This window comes from Bos grunniens, chromosome 5 (genome assembly GCF_055505025.1).
Source record: "Bos grunniens cultivar Pamir isolate PY7600 chromosome 5, Bosgru_T2T1.0, whole genome shotgun sequence".
NCBI lineage: Eukaryota > Metazoa > Chordata > Mammalia > Artiodactyla > Bovidae > Bos > Bos grunniens.
Window position 1 is genome coordinate 44,697,630 of NC_141169.1, and position 25,415 is coordinate 44,723,044.

At 36.7% G+C, this 25,415-nt stretch overlaps 1 protein-coding gene across 3 annotated transcripts in view; it reads right to left on the reverse strand.

Annotated features, from left to right (window-relative positions):
* The window catches only part of FRS2 (fibroblast growth factor receptor substrate 2), a 109,799-nt gene that overhangs the window by 40,520 nt on the left and 43,864 nt on the right, over nucleotides 1–25,415 (reverse strand). For 2 of the 3 annotated variants that reach the window (XM_086400018.1, XM_086400020.1), the window contains exons 2-3: nucleotides 14,902–14,993; nucleotides 13,926–13,968 (exon numbers count right to left, since the gene is read on the reverse strand). The gene's annotated coding sequence lies outside the window, so the exon portion shown is untranslated. Of the gene's footprint in view, nucleotides 1–13,925; nucleotides 13,969–14,901; nucleotides 14,994–21,606; nucleotides 21,759–25,415 lie in introns of all 3 variants that reach the window. The other variant, XM_086400019.1, reaches the window with a different exon arrangement.

The window sequence follows — 25,415 nt, forward strand, 5'->3', positions numbered from 1 at the left end:
ACCCTGCTAAAAAAGAAAGTAGACTGTTTCTAAGGCAAGAATTTTAATCCTCATATAATGAATAAATGACCTACACCAGGTCTGCTTTCTGAATGTATTTTGAAATACCACATTATAATCTAAAATAATGCTTCATTTTAAGCATTCTAAATTCCTCCAATAGAAGGCAGTATCAATCTATGATAATGCTATGATATAGTGCAAATATGAGCCTTAGAACTAGAAAGAGCTGAGTTCTTACTTAACATCTTTGAATCTATGTTTCCCCATAGGCAAGTTAAAAACACCACCACTGCCTAACTGATATGATTTTTACAGGTTTAGAGGCTGCTGCAGAAATCTGGAGTCTAAATTAGAGTAGTGAACAATGAAGATGGAGAAAGATGGATGGATTAGAGCAATACTCAGAAGTAAGCATCAACAATTCCTGCTAACCAAGTAGATTAGGAAGAAAAGCAGGAGTCGAGGAGCATACCTACATTTCCACACAGGAAAACACAGGAATGACACAAGGTTTAGAGAAGCAGAGAGCTCAATTTTGAACATATTGTAATGCCTGTATATCCAAGTGGAAATGCTCAAAAGACAAACAGAAATACAAGTACAGAGGCAGAAGAAAGATCTGAACTGGAGATAAGGATCTAAGAGTCATCAGCTTATGGATGCAAGGCAGAGGACAAAATGAGATTGCCCCAGTGAAAAGAAAAGTAAGACCTAGAGAAACTCAGAAACACCAGCATTTAAGGAAACTATAGAGGAAGAGAAGCCCACAAAACAGACTGAACAGGCACTAAGCAGCAGGAAGAAAATCACCAATAATAAGGTATCACAGGAGCCTAGAGAAGACAATGATTCAAGGTGAGATGGGATACAGGGAACAGTCTAGTATCAATCAGTAAGGTAAGACTACAGGAACCATAGTAAGTTAGTTTGGAGAAAATAGTATGTAGCAATAAGGAGGAGTAAGTCACCTGTCTTTAAGCTTTTTGTTTTACGGTATAATGGACTGAACTTAGACAAAACCACAGGCATCTATGAGAATAACATAGATTTCCATCAATCTAACAAAGAACTGATTTCACTTTAAATGTTGAGTTCTTTCTCAATCACTACCAGTGCAGTAGATGCTGCTACTGGTTAAGAATTTGGATGAGATGACTTGAGTTTCTTACAACTGAAGTAAATTTAAAAAACTAAACTAAAAAATACTTTGCATTAAAAAGAACACAGGGAAAGATGTAAGAAAAAAGCTTTTAAATACTTAGAAATATAAAGTAATGGTTCTATGCAATTTAAAAAACCGTATTCAATTAATCCTAAGCAAAATGCAAAGAAAAGATAAAGGAAGGAAAACGAGACAGAGATAAAACCCCAATGAACAGCAAGATAGAAAAACTGTTCATCATTTTTTGCCCATTTCAATGAAAAGTTGTCTACAGTCTTGCCTGACAAAAATCTTGCATGGCTCCCCCTATTCCCCTGAAAGTAAAAATTAAAGACTTTTTAACAGCCTGGCCTACAAGGTCTCAAACACTTTAGTATGGTTTTCTGCCCTTCTGACTCCAGTACTGATCACAGGTGCTTAAACAACTCTCCCCTCCACTCTGCTCCAGCCACACAGGCTGGCTCCTGGCTGTTTCTGAATACGCTAAGTATGCTCCTACCTCAAGGCTTCTGTAATTGTTCTATCTGGAACACTCTTCTGCCAAATACCCACATAGCCTGTTCTCTTACTTGTCTCAGGTCTTTGCTCACAAACCAATTCTTAGAGAACTCTCCTGAGCACTCTGCAGAAAACACCTAAATCTTTACTCCACAATAGCAACCCCCATTCCTATTATACTGCTTTGGTTGGTGGTTTAGTCATTAAGTTGTGTCTGATTCTTGTGACTCTATGGAGCCCACCAGACTCTTCTGTTCATGGGATTTTCCAGGCAAGAATACTGGAGTGGGCAGTCATTTCCTTCTCCAGGGGCTCTTTCCCATCCAGGGAAAACCAGTGTCTCCTGCATTGCAGGCAGATTCTTAACCAACTGAGCCACCAGGGAAGCCCTATTACACTGCTATGTTATTCGCCAAATGACTATTACCAGCAGCAATGCTATATTTTAATTTCTTCTTTGATTCTTCCCTAAAGCCACAACAAAATGTAAACTCCGTGGGGGCAAAGACTCGTCTTCACTGCTGTATCCCCACTGGCTTAAGAGTGCCATACACATGTTAATTGCTCAGTTTTACTTTGAATGAATAAATACCCTATTACTGGATAATGTCTCATATTAGCAACACACATATGATAAATGCTGCCCCGAATTTCTCCAAATATTAAAACATATCGATAAAACTACAAACAAATAATCTCATATTTCTACTGGTTAATATATTACTTAATATTTTTTTGTTTTTCTCCTACCAGTTGTATTGAGATGTAACTGACATACAGCATGTATAAGTTTAAGATGTATGGCATAATGATCTGACTTATAACATGAAATGATTACCACAATATAGTGAACATTCACTTTCTCACACAGATACAAATAATTTTTTTCTCCTTATCATGAGAACTCTTAGGACTTACTCTCTTAACAATTTTCATGGATAGCATTCAGAGGTGTTAATTATATTTATCACATGGTACATTACATCTCTAGTACTTATCTATCTTCTAACTGAAAGTTTATACATTTCAGCTACTTGCATTCTTTAAAATAGAGCTTAAAATTATCACTTAGATTTGTGTAACACTAACAGTCACTTCATAAAAAATGCTGTGAACTTTAGTATATAATGCCACAAAATTTCTCTTAGAAGTAATGCTATCATGTGGTTTAAAAGTGGGCAAGTATACACACAAGATTCAAATTGTATCAGATGTCTTTCTTTTCATACTACATAAAGACTGCCATCTGGATTGCAGTTTTTATACATGCAATGCCTAAAGAGTCTATCTGGGTAAGTTAATTGCCTAAGAGTCATTATCCAAGCTGTATCAATTCCTCCAAGCTAGGTCAGTCCTTGAAGTTCCTGAAGTCTTGGGATGCGCCTACTTGAAGAATACTCTAGGACTGAGACTACTGTTTATATTAACCTTCAAAGGTGCCTAATATTAACTAGTATTGTCTTAATAGCAGTTGAACTACCTGTGATGTGCAATTCCAAAACCAGTATCTTTGGTCTAATTATTTGATATTTCTATGATTTAGTTACTTGGGAGTTACTTCAGCTAAAAAAGGAATGCAATTACATAAGTGGAAAGCACAAGTTTGGAAAATCACAGGCTACTGAAATAATGATTAAGCTACTAACAATATATTAATTTCTTCAAATATTTTTTCTCTGCATTAATTCATCCAAAAATCTGTTTAAACATTCAAAGAATAAAGGGCTCATCTTTTTTTCTCTTCATCTACAAGTAAGCCAAAAGTAAACCTAAAAAAGGCTGTAAATTCCTATCATGATAAGGCTGAAATTTGTTTAAGATTGGGTTAGCTACCATGCACATTTTCACTTTAATTAAATTACTAAAAAATATCGTTTATTTGTTAAAACTAAGTATGCTGATAGAAAGGGAAAATATTCAGAATATATTACTCCTCCTTGTCACCAGCCAAGAAATATGTGGATTGGAGGCAACAAATGCTGTTTTCCTAATGTATGGACCCAGTAACACTTGCTGTAGTAATAAAAAAGATAACCAATTAATCATTCAAGTCTCCAAGGCAAAATTGTTCTGAAAATAGAAAAATAAGTTACTTATTTGAAATCAACATCTCTATTTAAATTACTAAAAATAAGATTATATTAAAGAGTTAAGAAAGAACTTCTAGGCAACAAATTACTCATTCAAAGGTGTTGTCAATATTTCTTACAAGAATTTTGGTTGATTTAAAGATCAAAAATTTTTATGATAGTAAAGGACTTAGATTATAATAAACACAACTTTCTAACATTTGTGAATAGGCTTTCAGCTGGCAGCAAATGCAGCGTAATAAATGTTGGGCCTGTTTGCAAGAACCAGTTATGCAATATCCTCAAGCAAATTACTCTTTTACTAGATTGTTTAAAACTTTTGTTGCTCCAGGAGTAAAATATATTTAAGAGTGGAATATGAGCAAAAATCTGGTAAAAGTTGTGAAGCACATGCTTTCTGGGTTTAAAAAAATTTTGAGGGTTCAGTAAATTTTTTAAAATAAACTTTATTTTTAGAACAATTTCAGAAAAAAACTGAGACGATAATACACATTTCCCATATGCTCCACACCCAAAGTTATCTATTAACATTTTATATTGGTATCGTAACTTTGTTACAATTGTTGTTCAATCAATCCCTCAGTCTTGTCTGACTCTTTGCAACCCCACTAACTGCAGCATGCCAGGCATCCTGTCCTTCACTATCTCCTGGAGCTTGCTCAAACTCATGTCCACTGAGTTGGTGATGCCATCCAACCATCTCATCCTCTGTCATCACCTTCTTGTCCTGCCTTCAATCTTTTCCAGGATCAGAGTCTTTTTCTAATGAATCAGCTCTATGCATCAGGTGGCCAAAGTATTGGAGCTTCAGTATCAGTCCTTCTAATGAGTATTCAGGATTGATTTCCTTTAGGATTGACTGATTTGATCTCCTTGCAGTCCAAGGGACTCTCAAGAGTCTTCTTCAACACCACAGTTCAAAAGCATCAATTCTTCAGTAAGCCTTCTTTATGGGTCCAACTCTCATATCCATACATGACTACTGGAAAAATCATAGTTTCACCTAGACGGACCTTTGTCGGCAAAGTAATGTCTCAGCTTTTTAATATGCTGCCTACATTTGTCATAGCTTTTCTTTCAAGGAGCAAGCGTCTTTTAATTTCATGGCTGCAGTCACCATCTGCAGTGATTCTGGAGCTCAAGAAAATAAAGTCTGCCACTGTTGTTTCCTCATCTATTTGCCACGAAGTGATGGGAATGGATGCTATGATCTTTGCTTTTTGAATGTAGAATTTTAACCCAACTTTTCACTTTCCCTTCATCAAGAGGCTCTTTAGTTCTTCTTCACTTTCTGCCAGAAGGGTGGTGTCATCTGCATATCTGAGGTGATTGATATTTCTCCTGGCAATCTTGATTCTAGCTTGTGCTTCCTCCAGCCCAGCATTTCTCATGATGTACTCTGCACAGAAGTTAAATAAGCAGGGTGACAATATACATCCTTGATGTACTCCTTTCCCAATTTGGAACCAATCTGTTGTTCCATGTCCGGTTCTAACTGTTGCTTGTTGACCTGCATACAGGTTTCACAAGAGGCAGGCAAAACTTTCCATTTATTGTGATCCACACAAAGGCTTTAGTGAAATCAATGAAGCAGGAGATGTTCTTCTGCAATTCTCTTGCTTTTTCTATGATCCAATGGATGTTGTCAATTTGATCTCTGGTTCTCTGGTTCCTCTGCCTTTTCTAAATCCAGCTTCAACATCTGGAAGTTCTTGGTTCACTTTGAAGAAGTACTGTTGAAGCCTAGCTTGGAGAATTTTGTGCATTACTTTGCTACCTTCTGAAATGAGTGCAATTGTGTGTGCAGTAAGATTCTTTGGCATTGCCCTTCTTTGGGGTTGGGATGAAAACTGACCTTTTGCAGTCCTGTGGCCATGGCTGAGTTTTCAATATCTGCTGGCATACTAGCGCAGCACTTTAACAGCATCATCTTCTAGGATTTGATTCAAATTTCTTGGTTTTTACATAAGTCTTTTTGTATCAGGATTCTACCCATGATACCACATTACATTTAATCATCATGCTTGAGGCTCCTCTTGGCTCTACAGTTTCTCAGATTTTCCTTGTTTTGGATGACCCTAATACACCTGGGGAATACGAGTCAATTATATTGTTGAACGTCCCTCTAATAGGACTTATCTAATGTTCTTCCTTTTTTAAAAAAATTCAATTTAACTAAAAAAAACAAAAACAAAAAACAGTCCATTTCTCCCACCCTCCACCCACCGCCTCTGGCAACCACTGCACTCTTCTAAGAGCTGGGCATGGTGAGGTATGGGTGATTGGTTTCTTTGTTTTTAGATTCCACATATAAGAAGTTCTTTTACTGATAAGTCTTTTACTGACTTATTTTACTTAACATATGCCAAGTCAATCCATGTTACAAACGTCAAGATTTCTTTCTTTTTATGGCTGAATAATATTCCATTGCATATAAATACCACTTCATTATCTATTAATCCATCATGGATACTTACATTATTTCCATATCTTGGCTATTACAAATCATGCTACAATGAACAGGGGAGGTGCATATATCTTTTTGAGCTGGTGCTTTTATCTTCTTCAGATAAATACCCCAAAATGAAATTGCTAGATCATATGATAGTTCTTGGAGAAGGACACAGCAACCTACTCCAGTATTCTTGCCTGGAGAATCCCATGGACAGAGGAGCCTGGCAAACTACAGTCCACAGGGTTGCAAAGAATCAGACACGACTGACAACTCAGCATGCATGCACACATGGTAGTTTTAGATGTGAGGAACCTCTATACTGTTTACCGTAGTGGCTGCAACAATTTACATTCCCACCAACATACACAAGGGTTTCCCCTTCCTCCACATCCTCACTAACATCTCTTAATTCTAGTCTTTCTGATTAGAGTCATTCTAGCAGGTGTGAGGTGCTATCTCATTGTGGCTTGAATTTGCATTTTCCTGATGATTAATGACATAAAGCATCTTTTCATGTACTTGCTGGCCATCTGTATGTCTTCCTGGTAAAAAATGTCCATTTGGATTTTCTGCCCATTTTTTAAACTGGATTGTTTTCTGCTATGGAATTATTTGAGTTCTCCATATATTTTGGATATCAACCCCTTATCAGATATATGATTTGCAAGTATTTTCTCCTACTCAGGAGGTTGCCTTTTTTGCTGTTGTTGATGGGTTTCCTTTGCTTAGAAGTTGTTAGTTTGATGTAATCCCACTTATTTTTGCTTTTGTTGCTTTTGCTTTCAGAGTCAGATACAAAAAATCATTACCAAGACCTATGTCAATAAGATTCCCAAGTAGACAACATATTCTTAGTACTTCCAAATAATTCTAAAGTTAAAAGTACAAAATAAACAATTATCAGGAACACCTCATTCACTTGGGAAACTATTATCACAGTATACATGACTGAAAGGGATACGTCAGAAAGAACATGTATCCCAAGATAAATTTTTTTATCAACATCAAAGTATAAGCCTACCAAGCAAAATAAACTCATTCCCATTTCACCAACCACAAAACACCCTTCCCTTTACCCAAAACACACACATATATATACACAAGGTAAACATTTTAAACCTAAACTGTAAGCCTCTGGCTCACATGAAAACAAAACTAATTTAACCACACACAAGCTCCCGCACTCAGACTTGCAGTTTCTACATGCTGCCCACACAGCACTTGGTGAGCATGTGATTAGGAGGAATGATGCACAATCACACCACATTCCTTCCCTCAGCTCACACATCAAGAACTTGCCCTCTCAGCTGCATTCTTCTCCAAACAGCCATGGTCACCTTAGCAACCCTATGCTCCTAATATGGACAGCTGCTCCATTTAAAGTCAGCCCTTCTTGGCAGGGAAAATGCTTGTTCTTCAAATTGGGGGAGAGAGGAGAGGTTTTCCTTTCAATACACATTGCAGGGGTTGATTTAACTTGATCAGCACTTTTGTTCTGCAGCAGCAATTTGTGTTGAGTTTCAACCTACTTTGAGTTTTGCTTTTTTTTTTTAATTTAAAAGCAAATGGCTAAAAAATAAAATCAAAGCAGCTAAAACGGAATTCTCAGAAAGAGTGGAACATGAAACAAAAAGGTATCTGAAATAACTGTATTTTATAAAAAGATACAGCTATCTATATTTTTTAAAGTTAAAATTTACTTAATCTGAACCACAACATCTGAAGCCTTATTATACAATAAGAAGTCAGTCAGGAAGACCTGTCATAGCCTATTTTTGAACAACAACATTGCTAAGCTTCAAAGTGCTGTAACTCCAATCTATTTAATAGGCTATGAGTCGATCTGTTTCCCTTTATCCCACTACCTACATGTGAAATCTTTCCACAGGCTCAAATGTAAACCAGATACTGAACCAAATGACTAGTATAATCCCAGGACCCTCTAGACCTGGAATGACCTAGCACAGCACTGGATTACTCAAAACCAACCTTGATCTGTGTGTGTACCACTAAAGCCGGGCCTGAACCAAAGTAAGTCTCTCAGATTAAAGATACAGGTTTATAATACATTTGCCTGATTTTCATACTAAAAGCAAATTACTGGGGGAGGGGAGGGGCTACCACATTCTGAAATATGTGAGATCAAATTGCTTGTTCCATACCCACAAAAGGAATCTAATTCCTACCGGTCAAAATTAAACACTTTATTTTTGAGTAAAACTATGTTCAAACTAAAAAATTCACAGTATTTTTATATTTGTTCTAAGTTGGAAAATTGCTGAAATAATTTTAATATGGGCAAAATCCATATTAATTTATTAAGTACTATTATAGTGAATGTTCGGAGAACTCAATGGCACCCCACTCCAGAACTCTTGCCTGGAAAATCCCATGGGTGAAGGAGCCTGGTAGGCTGCAGTCCATGGGGTCACTAAGAGTCGGACACGACTGAGCGACTTCACTTTCACTTTTCACTTTCATGCATTGGAGAAGGAAATGGCAACCCACTCCAGTGTTCTTGCCTGGAGAATCCCAGGGACGGGGGAGCCTGGTGGGCTGCCGTCTATGGGGTCACACAGAGTCGGACACGACTGAAGCAACTTAGCAGCAGCAGCATAGTGAATGTTAAGTTCAATGAACACCATCTATATCATTTATTGGTTATATTTTTGTGTGTATATTGTGTTTTTTAAACTTCTCAGGCTATGCAGTTCCTTTGGTTAGAAACATTTCTTCCACATTAAAACAATCTTTGTAATTACATCTTTTATACAGAGCAAAATATCCATCGATAGGGTGGCAATGTAGATTGGTAAAAATAAACTAAAGCTGATTTTATGACTGGTTTCCTTATTTGTAAAATGATAATACTATTTGTTCTAATGATGGCATGTGTTAACATCAGATCAGATCAGATCAGATCAGTCGCTCAGTGTCCGACTCTTTGCGACCCCATGAATCGCAGCACGCCAGGCCTCCCTGTCCATCACCAACTCCCAGAGTTCACTCAGACTCACGTCCATCGAGTCAGTGATGCCATCCAGCCATCTCATCCTCTGTCATCCCCTTTTCCTCCTGCCCCTAATCCTTCCCAGCATCAGAGTCTTTTCCAATGAGTCAACTCTTCGCATGAGGTGGCCAAAGTACTGGAGTTTCAGCTTTAGCATCATTCCTTCCAAAGAAATCCCAGGGCTGATCTCCTTCAGAATGGACTGGTTGGATCTCCTTGCAGTCCAAGGGACCCTCAAGAGTCTTCTCCAACACCACAGTTCAAAAGCATCAATTCTTCAGCACACAGCCTTCTTCACAGTCCAACTCTCACATCCATACATGACCACAGGAAAAACCATAGCCTTGACTAGACGAACCTTTGTTGGCAAAGTAATGTCTCTGCTTTTGAATATGCTATCTAGGTTGGTCATAACTTTCCTTCCAAGGAGTAAGCGTCTTTTAATTTCACGGCTGCAGTCACCATCTGTAGTGATTGTGGAGCCCAGAAAAATAAAGTCTGACACTGTTTCCACTGTTTCCCCATCTATTTCCCATGAAGTGGTGGGACTGGATGCCATGATCTTTGTTTTCTGAATGTTGAGCTTTAAGCCAACTTTTTCACTCTCCTCTTTCACTTTCATCAAGAGGCTTTTTAGTTCCTCTTCACTTTCTGCCATAAGGGTGGTGTCATCTGCATATCTGAGGTTATTGCTATTTCTCCCGGCAATCTTGATTCCAGCTTGTGTTTCTTCCAATCCAGCGTTTCTCATGATGTACTCTGCATAGAAGTTAAATAAACAGGGTGACAATATACAGCCTTGATGAACTCCTTTTCCTATTTGGAACCAGCCTGTTGTTCCATGTCCAGTTCTAACTGTTGCTTCCTGACCTGCATACAAATTTCTCAAGAGGCAGATCAGGTGGTCTGGTATTCCCATCTCTTGAAGAATTTTCCACAGTTTATTGTGATCCACACAGTCAAAGGCTTTGGCATAGTCAATAAAGCAGAAATAGATGTTTTTCTGCAACTCTCTTGCTTTTTCCATCATCAATACAATGTAAAAATAATGAAATTATTATGCCATACAAAAAACTCCAAAGTTTAAGCGATCAGACAAAGGGACTATATTACGTGAGGTCTAATTCCCTGAATTGCTATTTTTAAAAAGAGTCAAGGGAGTATTCAACAATGAATGGAATACCAAATCAGTATCAATTTCAAGAGGTTCCAGTCTTCCAACCAAAGATTTTACAAATATTTAAGTGCTGACATACAAATAACTACTTCTTTCAAAAAGCCTCAACTCTAGCTTTTAGCAGATGTGAATTCCCTGACCCTTTTCCATTCTACTGCTGAATCAATTCCACATTTCCTCCTGTCCCCTAAGATCCTCCTCCCACCAAAAGAACACTGCTCCCAAATAGCTCATTATCTTTTTCCATCTGATAGAAGCCCCTCTCTGATATGATCAGTGCTGTCATTATCCTCCTTAATGTCCGGGTCCATCTTATCCTCTCCTAGGAGTTTCTCCCTCTCCCCTCTTCAAGACTACAAGGAATATCATCACCACAAACTGGGAGATTCCTAAGTCTCCACTTACAGTATTTAGTTAGGGGATCCAAGAGAAGTTACTTCTGCTGACACTGTGCTTACCACAGATGAAAATGTCTCTCTGCATCTCAAATTTAGAATCTTGCATTTGTACTGTTCTTATTCTGTGTTAAGATTCAGTGATGGGGATTCAAAGAACATGATTCTGCTTCAATGAAGTAACAGAAAAAAGAAGATGAATGCTCATATATAATTTAATGCAGAAATTAATTAACAAGCAATAAATAATGAACAGATTCTCTAATATTACTGGTATTATCTTTCAACTATTGGGCTTTTGCCAGCTAATATTGAGACCTAAGCATTTTAACATACTGTTTCTAGAAAAAAAAAAAAAAGTATGTTTCTCTTAGGCCCTACAATTCTTTTCTTTGAAAATTCTAACAGACTCCTAGATAGACACTCTTCTAAATAGATGTTTATATTTCCTATAATCTTCCACAGGATCATAACTTCTGTTCTAATTCTTAACTTCAATTCTAATATAAAGAAATAAGCATAAATTGATCTTTACTTAAATGAAACTTAAATGCTCATTTTATATGCCTTATACGTTCAAGAAATTTTACATCTAATAGCTTCATTTTAACAGACAACCTGGAATACAATGTACCAGCTGGACAAAACAAATTAGATGACCACTCAGCCAGATCTTAGAAAAAATATAAGAGAGGAAGGTGGAGGGGACTATAAGAATTAGATTAATACCTAATGTATAACTAAAATATAAGCATATAAAATAATAAAACCTTTAATAAGATAAAAACAAAAGGATACACAACAAATACATTTAAAGGTCACTTATATAGGGACTAGTTAGAAAATGGAAGAACAATCCTTTAATTAACCAATGATAAATGGATATGACACTAACTGAGGAATATCGCTAACTCATTATTCCTAATCATGAGGTTAAAAACTAGTACTTAGTACTGAGTAAGATAATCATGTGACTGCTTAGATACGTGGCCTCTCTCTCATCATTCATCGATCATTCATCCCATTGGTGATCACTACTGAATTATTACCACTTTATTTAAATCCATGGTTGTCTGTGGGTCCTTTTTATCACCCTGACACTTCAGGACATGTTCCCATTTCAGTATAGTAATATTTTGTAAGGATTACTTTTTCTTCAACTCTCAGCTTGACACTTTTCTTTTTAAATGGCACTCCAAAATAAGGTACAATAGCTAGTATAAAAAAGGTGCAAATTTTTGAGCATTTTAAATTCTGTATGCACCTAAATTATGTTGTGTCTCAAGCAGGAACATATGTTTTGATGTACAATTCTAGACTAGTCAACATGAAATCCTCTGCCTTTCCTCCTCTGTCTTCAGTGGAGAGCAGAAGTTAAACCTGTGTTACAGACTATGGCAGGGTTAAGGGGAATTCCGCAGGCTTAGCAACATTGGAGGCTAGAGCTGTTAATTCAGTCTAAAGGGAAGTGTCATGACCAGGACCTAGAAGAGTAGTGGCAGAAGAGGGCCTCTTGACAGAGGCCACAACAACAAACTGCTACTTCAGACAAAGCCATCCTCTTTCACAATAAACAAAAGTTGCCCCAAATTTTAAAATTCTGACAAAATATACATAACATAAAATTTATCATTTTTAAATGTAGGGTTAGCAATAATTTAACTTGTCATGTCCTTTTAATACCTTTAACTGTGTAGCAGAGTGATACTACATAAATGTGAATAATCCTTTTAAGATTATTTTTACTCTAAAAAAATTATGAAAACATCTGGATGTGTACAAAAATATAGATCTACTCAATACATATAGGTGAATCCTATGGGCACAGACAACATATATACAGACAAGATATGCATCATCAACGTATCATACTTTTTATTGATGTCTGACATTTAAGTTTTATTTGCCAAAAGAACAGGGTCAAAGATGTAACAGATCAGTTCACTAAGATTAAATTTTTTGAAATTTCCGTTTTAACTTTTAAGCATTGTGGTCCAGGAAAAGAAGGATCTGGATCTCTCCTGAAGTACTGCCTTTCAATAATGCCCTGGAAGATCAGACAGTGCTATTCAAAGGTTCAAAGATCCCCTCCTTTAACCCCCGATAAGTAGAAGAAAAAATAGGGGAAAAGAGTTTCACAAGAAACTTGGAAATGAAAGCTTGGTAATTCGCTCTCCCTTCCTCCTTATCAGCTGATGGGTCCCCTTTATTTTCAGTTATCAGGATAAAAACTGACTTGATTAACTAAATCTGTGGCAGATACAAAATAGGTAGAAAAGATGTGTGTTAAGTGTGCATGTCCCCCTCAGGACAGAGGATACTGAAAAAGGAGAAAAAATGAGAAAGTTATTTGATCTGACAGATTGAATTAATCTGTAGTGATCACTACTACCTATGCCAAAAGTTTCTGAGAAAACTTAACCAAATAAGTTCTTAATGCTGCCAAGCAATTGATTTTAAGTTATCTGGTAGAGGGTAAGCACACTGATAATGAAATTTTACTATCTATTCACTTGAACATGTCATCCTTTATAAATCTAAAGAGAATAATAATGTACATCAATGAAGGTTTAAACTCCATTGTAAAGGTGATCATTCAGGATTTTTTTTTTTAAATACTAGATGTTGTTCAATCTTTTACTACTTACCTGGTAGGAAGCATTCCACTTTTTAAATAAAGGAGTTATACATTTTCCATAGATAGAAGCTTAGCCAAACAATCTCCTTTAACTTACAACCCCTAAGAGAGTTCCTATGAACCCACTTTATAGTGAAGTCATTAAATAGCACTATCCACTGAGGTAAAAGGTAAGTGGGCCTCAATGGAAAAAAGAATTTTTTCCTCAAAATGGTCAAACCTACTCCTAAAGATGCTACGAATGAGCCCTGACTATGAAAAGCAGTATTTGAATTTCAAGGTGACTATTTTAATCAGATCCTTTTAATCCTAACTTTAAATAAGATGACCTGTGTCCTGCTAACAAATTCTGAGGTAGTAAAGGAATAGCTAATAAATCTGTGAGAATCTTGTAATAATTAAGAAAAGACATGAAATAAGTATGGGGAAAGGATAAAAAAAAAATCCAGAGCAATTAAGCCTACATTTATTTTATTATTTTATTAACAATGTCTTACCTTGTGGAATTCTCTTCTGAGAAAAACAGATACAATTTTGTCCCTAAAAAAATGTCAGGGAGAAAAGTTGAAATGTTAGTTTCAACCAGAAAGTCTTCTGAAAATGAAGTTACAAAATGCTGGCATAGTACATTTGTATTATTACAACATCTGGTATTAAAAAGCTTAAGAGACATTAAGTCTCAAATAATAAAAGCATTCACTATCTTCATTAGAACATTTATTATAAAATTGATTATTGTATTATAAAAATACTTATGATTCTACTGACAAATCATTTTTGCTAAGTATATAATAACGTACATAATAATGAATGGCATGGTCTCATATTCTAAGACATCAGTATTTAATCGGATTTTACTCTTGCCGAGATTTGATATTCTGAAGTGTACTTTTTTTTAGCTATAATATACATGTCATAAAATATATCTCTTTAATATGTAACAGTCACAAGTTTTTACTGTAATCACAAAGTTATGCAACTATCATCACCACCTAATTCTAGAACATTTTCATCACTCCAGTAAGAAACTCTGTACTGAAGGGTATTTTTATTCCCAGGAAGAAACATCTTAACAAATTTAATTTTAAAATATATACAAAAAGCATATTCTTTACAACACTACGGTCATAAGTTGTTTTTTTTTTTTTAACGTGCAGAACAAAGATCAGGGAAACAAATATCTAAAAATTCTAAGAGTGGCTGTATGTGGACAGCAGTATTACAGTTACTCTTTTTCTTATATTTCCTCAAAACTAAAATTTTATATTACCTTTATATAGCTCTTTAAAAAGGTACAGCTAAGACATACATTTTCTAGAGCTATATGCTAGAATTTGTACTGCAATCCAAAAGAAAAACAAAAATACAAGTTGACACGTTTTTTTTAAGTCAACTACATTTTTTGTTAAATGTTTTTCAAAGTAGACAAAGTACATATAAAGCTAAAAAAGAATTTTAAATTTATACACTTACTAATCTGGTTGAAAAGCCACAGCTGCATCTTTATGACAAATTGACTGTTTCATCACTTTTGCATCTGGGCATCTACTTCTTAAAGGTCATTTCTGAAATAAAGATGTAGTAATTAAGAACATATTATAACAAAAATATAAAATTTTTAAGGACAATTATCTAAATATTAGTGACTACAGGGAACTGTCAAGAGTTCTTAACCAAGCTTCTAAAAAAAATTAACAGGGTTGAGGATGAGGTGGGAGGGCCCCAGAATTAAACAGTTAATACTGTTTAACTGTTTTTATACTGAGTATAAAAATCAACAATGTCTTCAGTCCTCAATCCCTTTCACCCATCAATCGTGCAATTCCTAAGGATGCCACTTTCGACAGGAAAACGAGAAAAGGAAGAGGTGGAAAAGGAATCCTGAAGTTGCACATTTGGCTTTTGGGCCTTTTTTTTTTTTTGGCCTTGTCTTGCAGCTTAAGGGATCTTAGTTTCCTGACCAGGTATGGAACTTAGGCCCATGGCAGTGAAAGTGCCGAATCCTAACCACTGGATAGCCAGGGAATTCCTAAAATTGAATGTTTGAAAATAATATAATAATTGCTTATTTATTAAGCTTGTCTATTTCCCCCTCACATCTACAGAAACCTAAGCTCCAGAGCAGATTTTTCTTCTCTTATTTACTGCTATCTCTCGAGCATCTAAGACAATGACTGCCATGCCCTAAGTGCTCAGTAAACAGTCACTGAAAGAATAAATAAAACTATGAATTATTTAATGTTAATTGATGAAATATTTAACCTGACAGTATGTCAAAGCAGCAACGTTTCAAAACATCATTTCTTCCACACATACACCATTAATGTTAGTGCTGACTACTGAATACATCTTTAGTATTGTTTCTTTTCTCCAACAAACAAAGTCCATAACTAAAAGACAATCAAGACATGGACCCCAAGCTTCAAGGAACAGAATAAAGCCATATATTTTGTGATTTTATTACTGCAACCTCTGGGTAAGACTCCTAGAAGAGAATTGCTGGATGTGTGACTTTCCTAAATGTTGCCAAATGGCGTGGATGAGGGCCTTTTTCTTTTTAAACATGTATGCTCTCTGTTGTGGGACTTCCCCAGTAGCACTGGTGGTAAAGAACATGCCTGCCAATGCAGGAGATTTAAGAGATGCGGCTTTGATCCCTGGATCTGGAAGGTCCACTGGAAAAGGAAATGGCAACCCCAGTATTCTTGCCTGGAGAAGCCCATGGATGGAGGAGCCTGGTGGGCTATATTATATTCCATGGGGTCGCAAAGTGTCAGACACCACTGAAGCGACTTAATACGCATGTTCTCTGTTGTGGAGACAGCTAGGAATATAAGAAAAATCTTTTATAGGGAGTGAAAACCTGACTGATCTCAAGAAAAACCTTCAAGGAACCCAGTAATATCCACTACTTCCCATCCTGTAGCTGAATTAGTATTCCACACAATGATGCTCTTTCAGTAAAAAACTGAGGGGAAATACAAATATTACTATAAAATTGCTTTTCTTCCTTTCAAAAAGCAGTGGAAGGATAAACCAAAATCCTTTTTAAATGGTTATCTATAGAGAAAGAGAAAGCAGGTGTAGAAGACAGGGATGGAAGTTATTCTTCTTAGAATATATCTCACAGTTTTTACTCTGAAGACATGTTTTAAAGTCAAATGAACATCAAATGATAATGACATTTTGAACATCCAAATTATAATGACTACAACTGAAACAGTAAATGTATTTTAAAAACTCCATCATCATCTTTCACAGTTACTAGAGCAAGAAGTAATTATCCTGAAAACTAATAATGGAAAAGAATCAAGTATTTATCCTGCTGTTCTTACATGAAAGGTACCCCAGAGTAACCAGATCATCAATAAGTGAAAGCAATCTTTTATAGGATTCCAAATAATGAATGTAGAAAGAATGGCAGAATTATAAAATACCCATTTTACAATCATTAATGAAAAAATAAACCTAATATTTATCCTGGGAGTTTCAATTTCAAAAAATATCCATAATATTACCACTTCCACCACCTCCACTCTTACAATGGTCCAAGCCACCTTAGTTCTCATCTGCATTAATAGTTCTCCATCTGTTCTCCTAGCTGCTTCTCTTGCTCACCTAAACAAGATAGTCAGATTAGTTCTTTTCAAAAGAAAATCAGATCACGTCAGTCTTCTGCTCAAATCCTCTAATTGAGTCCATCTCACCAGTCTAAGAAGCTTCCCTGGTGGTTCAGATGGTAAAGAATCTGCCTGCAATGCAAGAGACCTGGCTTCGATCCCTGGGTCGGGAAGATCCCCTGGAGAAGGGAATGGCAACCCACTCCAGTATTCTTGCCTGGAGAATTCCATGGACAGAGGAGCCTGGTGGGCTATGGGGTCGCAAAGAGTCAGACACAACTGAGTAACTTTCACTCACTTCACACCAATCTAAAAGCAAAAATCCTTACAAAGACCATAAGGACTATGATCTGATACTTCCCTTCCCTATCTTCCTAACCTCACCTCCTACTACTCTCCCTCTTGTTCACTCCATTCTAGCTACACTGGCTTCTTTATTCTTACACTCATCAAGCACATTCTCACTTCAGTGCTCAGGCGTTGTACTAATTAACTCCTTTACTTCCCTTAAGACTTGGTTTTTAAGTCATCTCATTAAAGAGATATACCCTGGTACCCTGCTGCTGCTACCAAGTCGCTTCAGTCGTGTCCAACTCTATGCGACCCCATGGACAGCAGCCCACCAGACTCCTCTGTCCACGGGATTCTCCAGGCAAGAATACTGGAGTGGGTTGCCATTTCCTTCTCCACCTGGTACCCTAGGCAAACCCGAAATATCTGCCTTGGATTTCATTATGTGGTAGAGAATATGTAAGAATAAATCAGTCATAAATTTTGAAGATGATAATCACTGAATCAATGAAAAAGCTGACTTAAAACTCAACATTCAAAAAACTAAGATCATGGCATCTGGTCCCATCACTTCATGGCAGTGAAGCAGTGACAGATCTTATCTTCTTGGGCTCCAAAACCACTGCAGACAGTGACTCCAGCTAAGAAACTGAAAGATGCTTGCTTCTTGGAAGGAAAGCTATGACAAACCTAGACAGTGTATTAAAAAGCAAAGCCGTCACCCTGCCGACAAAGGTCCATATAGTCAAAGCTATGGTTTTTCCAATAGTCATGTACAGATGTAAGAGTCTGACCATAAAGAAGGTTGAGCGACAAAGAATTAATGCTTTTGAATTGTGGTGCTGGAGAAGACTCTTGAGAGTCCCTTGGACAGCAAGGAAATTAACATAGTCAATCCTAAAGGCAATCAACCCTGAATATTCACTGCAAGGACTGATGCTAAAGCTCCAAAACTCTGGCCACCTGATGCAAAGAGCTGACTCACTGGAAAAGGCCCTGATGCTGGGAAAGACTGAAGGCCAAAGGAGAAGAGGGTGGCAGAGATTAGATGGGCAGATAGCATCACCGACTCAATTGACATGAATTTGAGCAAACTTCAGGAGACAGTAAAGGACAAGGAAGCCTGGCATGCTGCAGTCCATGGGGTTGCAAAGAGCCGGACACGACTGAGCAACTGAACAAGAACAATCATTGAAACACAAATGTAGTCCATTTTCGTATCTTTGTGTCTAAACATCTATGGGCTTCCCTGGTGGCTCAGATGGTAAAACGTCTGCCTGCAACACGGGAGACCTGGGTTCAATCCCTGGGTCAGGAAGATCCCCTGAAGAAGGAAAGGCAACCCACTCCAGTACTCTTGCCTGGAAAATTCCATGGACAGAGGAGCCTGGTAGGCTACAGTCCATGGGGTTGCAAAGAGTCGGACACGACTGAGCAACTTCACTTCTTCTTTCTTTTCTTTAAACATCTATGAAGCTATACTGTCCCTTTTAAAAGATTCTTATGTTAACAACTTCAAAGAATTAATGAAATACAGTACCATAATGTGGGTGGCTTTTTTTTTTTCAGGTTTGATTTTGTTTTTAAATCATCTGTATCATAACCCTAGAAAGAAGTGGTGAAAGATTTGCAGTATATGAGTCCCATTAAAAAGCAGCTAGCAAAATAAATGGCATTCCCTTTCCTCCCGCTCCTGTAGGGATTTGTTGGAGAATACATTATAAAATTCCAAGTAAACTCAAGAAAACTTTGACTCTTTCAAATTTATCTGTTACCTTTAGGCACCATGATCACCAGAAAGAATCAAAGGAACTCAATAACTCCAACATGACTAGACTAGCTATGACATGGTAGGGATGTTTGAACTGAATAATTTTTTAAAAATAAACAAACTCCCCGTGGGCTAAGGCCTACTCTGCCTTTTAAACATCCTGTGTGTGGCTGGCAAGCTTCAGGGTCCTAAGAGAGATAGCCAGGGGACAGAGAAAACAAGTATGACTCAATGATCATATTTAACAGTCTCTGAAGACCAAAACAAAAGACACCAGTTCTGGCAAGAGTTCTCCAGAATTGCCCCAAAACTGACTTATCCACATACCTTTCATCTGAACAATCTATTTTCACTTAGTTTAAGGCTCACAAAGCATTTGTTATGTGCCTATCAGACCTCATATACAAAAGTAAACCGAAAGTATAATGAAAACAATCATTTGGGGTTCTAAGAGTTGGATAATGAATCTAATGTTAAAATCTGCTTTGTTTGGGGAGGGAGGTGAAGAGAACTCTTCAATACTGTTGTGTAGCAGTGCCCCCACTCATTGGAAATCAGACTTCAACCACTTAAAAAAAGGCTAGTGATATTAAAGGAACCTTTACTGAGCAACTTCTGTGTGCCAGATATTTATATTAGCTTGCTTAATTCTCAGAACTTCCCTATAGGAAAGGGATTAACAAAACAGAGTGGTTAAATAACTTGTCCAAACCAGAAAGAAACAGCTTCAGAATGCAAAATCTCAGTCTCCCTTTTTCACTGTTATAATCTGCACTAAACTAGAATAAAATGATTAGTCACAAATACCACATTTGCCCCATAGGAGTAACATGTAACTCCAGGCTGCTCATTTGAGAAATCTATTCTTCCAAATTTGCTTTTAATAAGACAAAAGAGGAAGGTCCACTATTATACATTAATAAGAAACATGTAGCATTAGGGATGAACCAGAAGAATATGTTACATTTATCTCTAAAAGAACTGAGTAAAAGCACAGCTCACTAATTAGTATTCATTCATAATGATTAACCTGAATCACCCAAGTATCTGATAGCTATTCCATATTCTCTGAGAAGTCAGGGGGGAAATCTTAAGATTTAACAGAGTAGGTTACACAGATACTGATCAAAATAGCTTCTGTACTTTTCTGGATGTTTGAAATCCTTGTCTCTTTCTCTCTTGTTATATAGATATATACATACACATACATACATTAAAAGCTTTTCATTAACTTCTTAAAATTTACAACAAGATTGTTAGTTATGATTCCTAATTTTCCTTTTCTGGAAAATTCTCTCATGTGGAACACCTTCCTGACACTATAACACTTACTGACTTCAGTTCTTTTTATTGTTGTTGCTATTTACCCAGAAGCAATTTTATTTTTAACTGGAGGGTAACTTTTTTCAAGACTTCAGTTCTTTATACTCAATAGAATCTAATTTTTAACATGTCATTATACTTTTTTCTAAATTGTACATCTGTTACTAGATGCACACACTGCCTATCAAACAATGAAAGCATCGTACCTGTTATAAAATAAAAATCAAGGTGATTAGTTAACTATCAAGACACATTACCCAGGAAATGTCCTCAGTTATTTGGAGAACATGAAGATTCCTTGGAACAAATTAACCCCATTGACTAAAAAACACGCCATTTAAATAAGCTTACTGCTTTACATAGAACAGAGACTCAACAGATTCATGATTTAAAATTCCCAAAGCCCTAATACCTTGATTGTGTCTTCTAAATACTTGATTGTGTCCTGGGAATTTTCAGCATAAATTAACACTTAAAAAAAGAAACCTCCCTCACAATCTCAAATCATTGCACTAATGGTTAAGAAGGAAGAAGGGAAGAGGAGGACACGCTCTTCCAGGGCACTAATTTTAAATAACACAACTTTCACCTACAGGGTTTGCTGTTTTGTTTTGCATTTTAACAAAATGGAAGTGCATCGCATACAGAGTATGTATTGCTTCTTGAAGCTTTGTCATACACACCTCCTCTCCCTATAGTTAGTGTTTCTCTCTCTCCTTCCCTTCCTTCCTCTGGTACACAATACAAATAATTGTTACTTTTAAGAACTTTTTAAAAGTCTTTCTTGAAGTTGTTACAATATTGCTCCTGTTTTATGTTTTGGTTTTTTAGCCCAGAGGCATGTGGGAGCGAACCCACACCCCCTAAATTGGAAGGCAAAGTCTTAACCACTGGACCGCCAAGGAATTCCATTAAAACTCTTGTTTTATATACAAACATGCTACTCACATTCAGGCCATGATAATAAAATATATTTCTTAGTTAAAAAAATAAAAAAGACATCTTAACATATGAGTCTATGTAGAATATTAAGGTAAGTATCTCCTGAGTTAGTTTTCTTCTATGTCTTCAACATTCTATATAATGAAGAGATATATACAAATCTAAGTATCACAGAGCCTGTGGCTTTACTGTTTTTCATGAGTTTTTAATGTAACACAAAAAAATACTCACTATGGAGAATAGTTTGGTATGAAGGCAGATTTACTTTGGCTTTATTCCAGGGGGTTGAGTTTTCTGAATACCAAGAGTACTTGATAGTCTCTTCTTGAAGATGCTGTAATACACATGTGTCCCACAAACTGTTACCCAACTGCATTAACTTCCTAAAAAATGGAAACAATTTTTATAAAGCTCACTTTGGCCCTTGTATTTTCTAGGGGATAATCAGTAATTCAAAAATAGAAGTCAACCTTCTATTGAAGAAGAAGAGTTATACTTTTTTCCGAAATTCCTTCTTTATCTGCTAGGAGGACTACTATTTCCATTCTTTAGTAGTTCTGGTAGACTCTAAATATTTTCAACAAACATAATAGACACAAATTTTCCCCACAATCAAACTCTTAATTAATTTCTCATGGTGGGCACTTCACAAAGGAAAATGAAAGAAAGAACAACCAATGCCTTCAATCAGTTTTCAACAAAATGAAAAGCAGAATTCATGTTTCACGATAGAACCTTCAGTAAATCCATAACCCAGGGGACTCAAATAAGCTATACCTGTTTTCTCTGAACTACAGCTATGAAATATTGTTTCTCCTAAAATCCAGAAAACTTTCACTTACAGCCATCTGATAATTCAAAGGAATTCAGTGACCCTCTATAACTTTGTACTTCTTCACTATATTGATACATAAAGAATTTCCTAAAAATTCTGTATTTAAATGGTATGTAGAGGGGGAAAAAATGGTAAGGAGGAGGGTGAGAAAGACAAGCCTCATAAATTGGCCATATTAGAAATAACAGAACGGATTTTGAGAAGGGGGGTGGGGGGAGAAACCTGTGAAATAATTTTATATTTTATAGGTGAAGAAAATGAAGCAGCAAATAAGCAAGGAAAGATGTGAAGTTCATATTATAAACAGTATTTTACCCTAGAATTACCAATTCCAACAAATCTAAAATAGGTGCTTTAGCTTAATACACACATACTATATATATGTATATAATCAGAACAGATCAGGATGTTTAAGAGTTTAAATGAATGCATGTATTCTGAACACAGAACACAAGTTAAGGGAAGTCAGAAATGGCCTATGTATCCTTTAGGGATGACAGAATTCCAGTAAGTAACCTGATTCCTTGGTACAGTTCTTTAGGACAGTTTGCCAGATGGATCACTGCTCTGGCCCAGTATGACATTTTTTACTTAGATGGCTAATTAAATGAACCGTTAGCTAATGTTTATAAAGATAAGAAAGAGTATATATGCCAACATCCTGTTTTCAACTTGGTAGTTTCATAAAAGGACTACTGCCCATTTGAGGATTGCTGGTCCACTAAACCTGTTCATGACAAGAGGAGTAAATCTCAAAGTAAAGGAGTGGAACAGCAGACTATATATACAACATCAACTGCATTTAGACAAAAACCCATTGTATACAGCCTGCACTGAACCAAAAAAAAAAAAAATCATAGAGAAATGAGTTCTCAAATTTAGATTTATATTCTAGGAAAGATTAGATTAGGATAAGGACAAAGGCATATTATATTCAATATTAAAAATATAATACTTAAAGAGAACAAAAGTCACTTTTAATTTCATGGACATTTACCTTACATTAAGTATTTCTCTAGTACCAACTCACATTTAGACTTCTACAAGACTGTGTGTGTGAAAGGAAACTTGGTCTACTCAATTTCACAAAAATTACAGCCTCCCATTTAGTCCCAAAGGTACAAGTGAACAAAATAACATTATTATAAAGTGCTGTTTTAGTAGCATAGAAAAGTCTGTAGAACAGACAGACTCATACTAAAGGAATAATTAACAAGAGGTTTCGGTTCATGAAGAAATACTCTAGCTTGGGTGACATCAGGGTAACCATGAGAGTATGAGGCGGGGAGAGGTGCTATTTCCTCCCTCCTCCATCTTGGCCATGCTATGTCCCCTCTCCTTCTTGCTAACAGCTCTTACACTCAATTACTGGGCAAGCACCAATACTCAGAAAGAAAACATTTTATCAGATTGTAGCCTGGCAAATAAGAAAAATAGCCACAAAGTGAAAAATGGAAAAAAAATCATTCAATTAGTTGAAAATAGATAAAATTAAAGCTATAAATTTTCATTCCTTTAAAATGCCTAAATACACAGACATATAATACAAACTACTTTAATAAACTTAGTAGAGTTACTCTAACAGATTTATTTATGGGAGTTTGAGTGAAATATGTTGGGAGAAGGGTTATTAAAAAGAGTTAATTTAAGGACCTCCCTGGTGGTCCAGTGACTAAGACTCCATGCTTCCAATCAATGCAGGGGGCTCAGGTTTGATCCCTGGTCAGGGAAGGCAATGGCACCCCACTCCAGTACTCTTGCCCAGAAAATCCCATGGACGGAGGAGCCTGGTAGGCTGTAGTCCATGGGGTCACGAAGAGTCGGACATGACTGAGCGACTTGACTTTCACTTTTCACTTTCATGCATTGGAGAAGGAAATGGCAACCCACTCCAGTGTTCTTGACTGGAGAATCCCAGGGACGGGGGAGCCTGGTGGGCTGCCGTCTATGGGGTCGCACAGAGTCAGACATGACTGAAGTGACTTAGCAGCAGCAGGGAACTAGATCCCACATGTCACAGCTGAGTTCTCATGATGGAACTAAGACACGGTGCAGCCAAATAAATATTAAAAAAAAAAAAGTTAGTTTAGTACAGCAGTTATGAGCACAGGCTTTGGAATCAACTTTGAGTTCATGTCCCAGCTCTACAATGACTAACTGTGTGATCTTAACCCGGTTACTTACTGTCTCCCCTTATCACTTCATTTCTAATGTTGTAATAATGTGATAATGCTTATAAGACAAATTTGCATGGTACCTAGCACACAGTGAGAGCTCAGCATACATTACATGTAAAACACTAGCTACAGTCAACGCTTTTCACTCTTTTTGTCTGCCTAGCATCTGAATTCCCTTATTAAGTTTGGGAACTTCCCCACCTTATGGTTTTAGAAAGTCAAAGTTTCCCACATCTTAAATTTAAGAACCTCACACCATTTTATGATTTCAAAAGGTGAGACACATTTCCACGTGTCCTGTATAGCCAGGACACAGGCTCTGCCGAACACAAAAAGCCCAGCCCAGAGTAGAAATGGGCATCTAACGAGCAGGAGAAGAGACCAGAAGGAACTCTCTCTGATACTAATGGTGGAGCAACTACAGGAAGGTCAAGTCTAGGGCAGAGGTAGCAGCACTTGGAGTCAACCAGCGCTGGCAGTGTCACTGGGGCAGGCTGCGGCGTCTGTCAGTCTGTCTCTAGATGGTACAGGCACCCTCATGGGAATCGTTGTGCAATGTGATTTCGGGCATTGTTTCTGGCTGCTTAGTCCTGAATCTGGTTCTCTAACTCTCAAAACAATTTGATGAGCCACTGAGCTCTATCCAATATTCTTTTAAAATTCACAATATGCTTTAATTGGTTTTTACTGCCACCAAAAATTCTGACTGAAACAATCCATTCTTATCTGCCCCAAACTCACAGGGGAAAAAAAGACTGTTTTTAATCTCTCCAAAGAAATACAAAAGTAATGTACATTTTCAACCAATGGATTTATCCTGTGAGGTCTTGAAAATCTTAGTTTTATAAATTTTGGATAATTCCCCTAATTTCAAATATGAGAAATGTCTAATCTATTTTAGATTTACTTCTAAGGAACACAGTCAAGGAGAAGTAATGACACTGGAAAATAGCTATATGCAAAGTAGTAGGTACCACCATGGTAAACAGAAATTATCCCAACTTGCCTGAGACCACCCTTGCTGTATT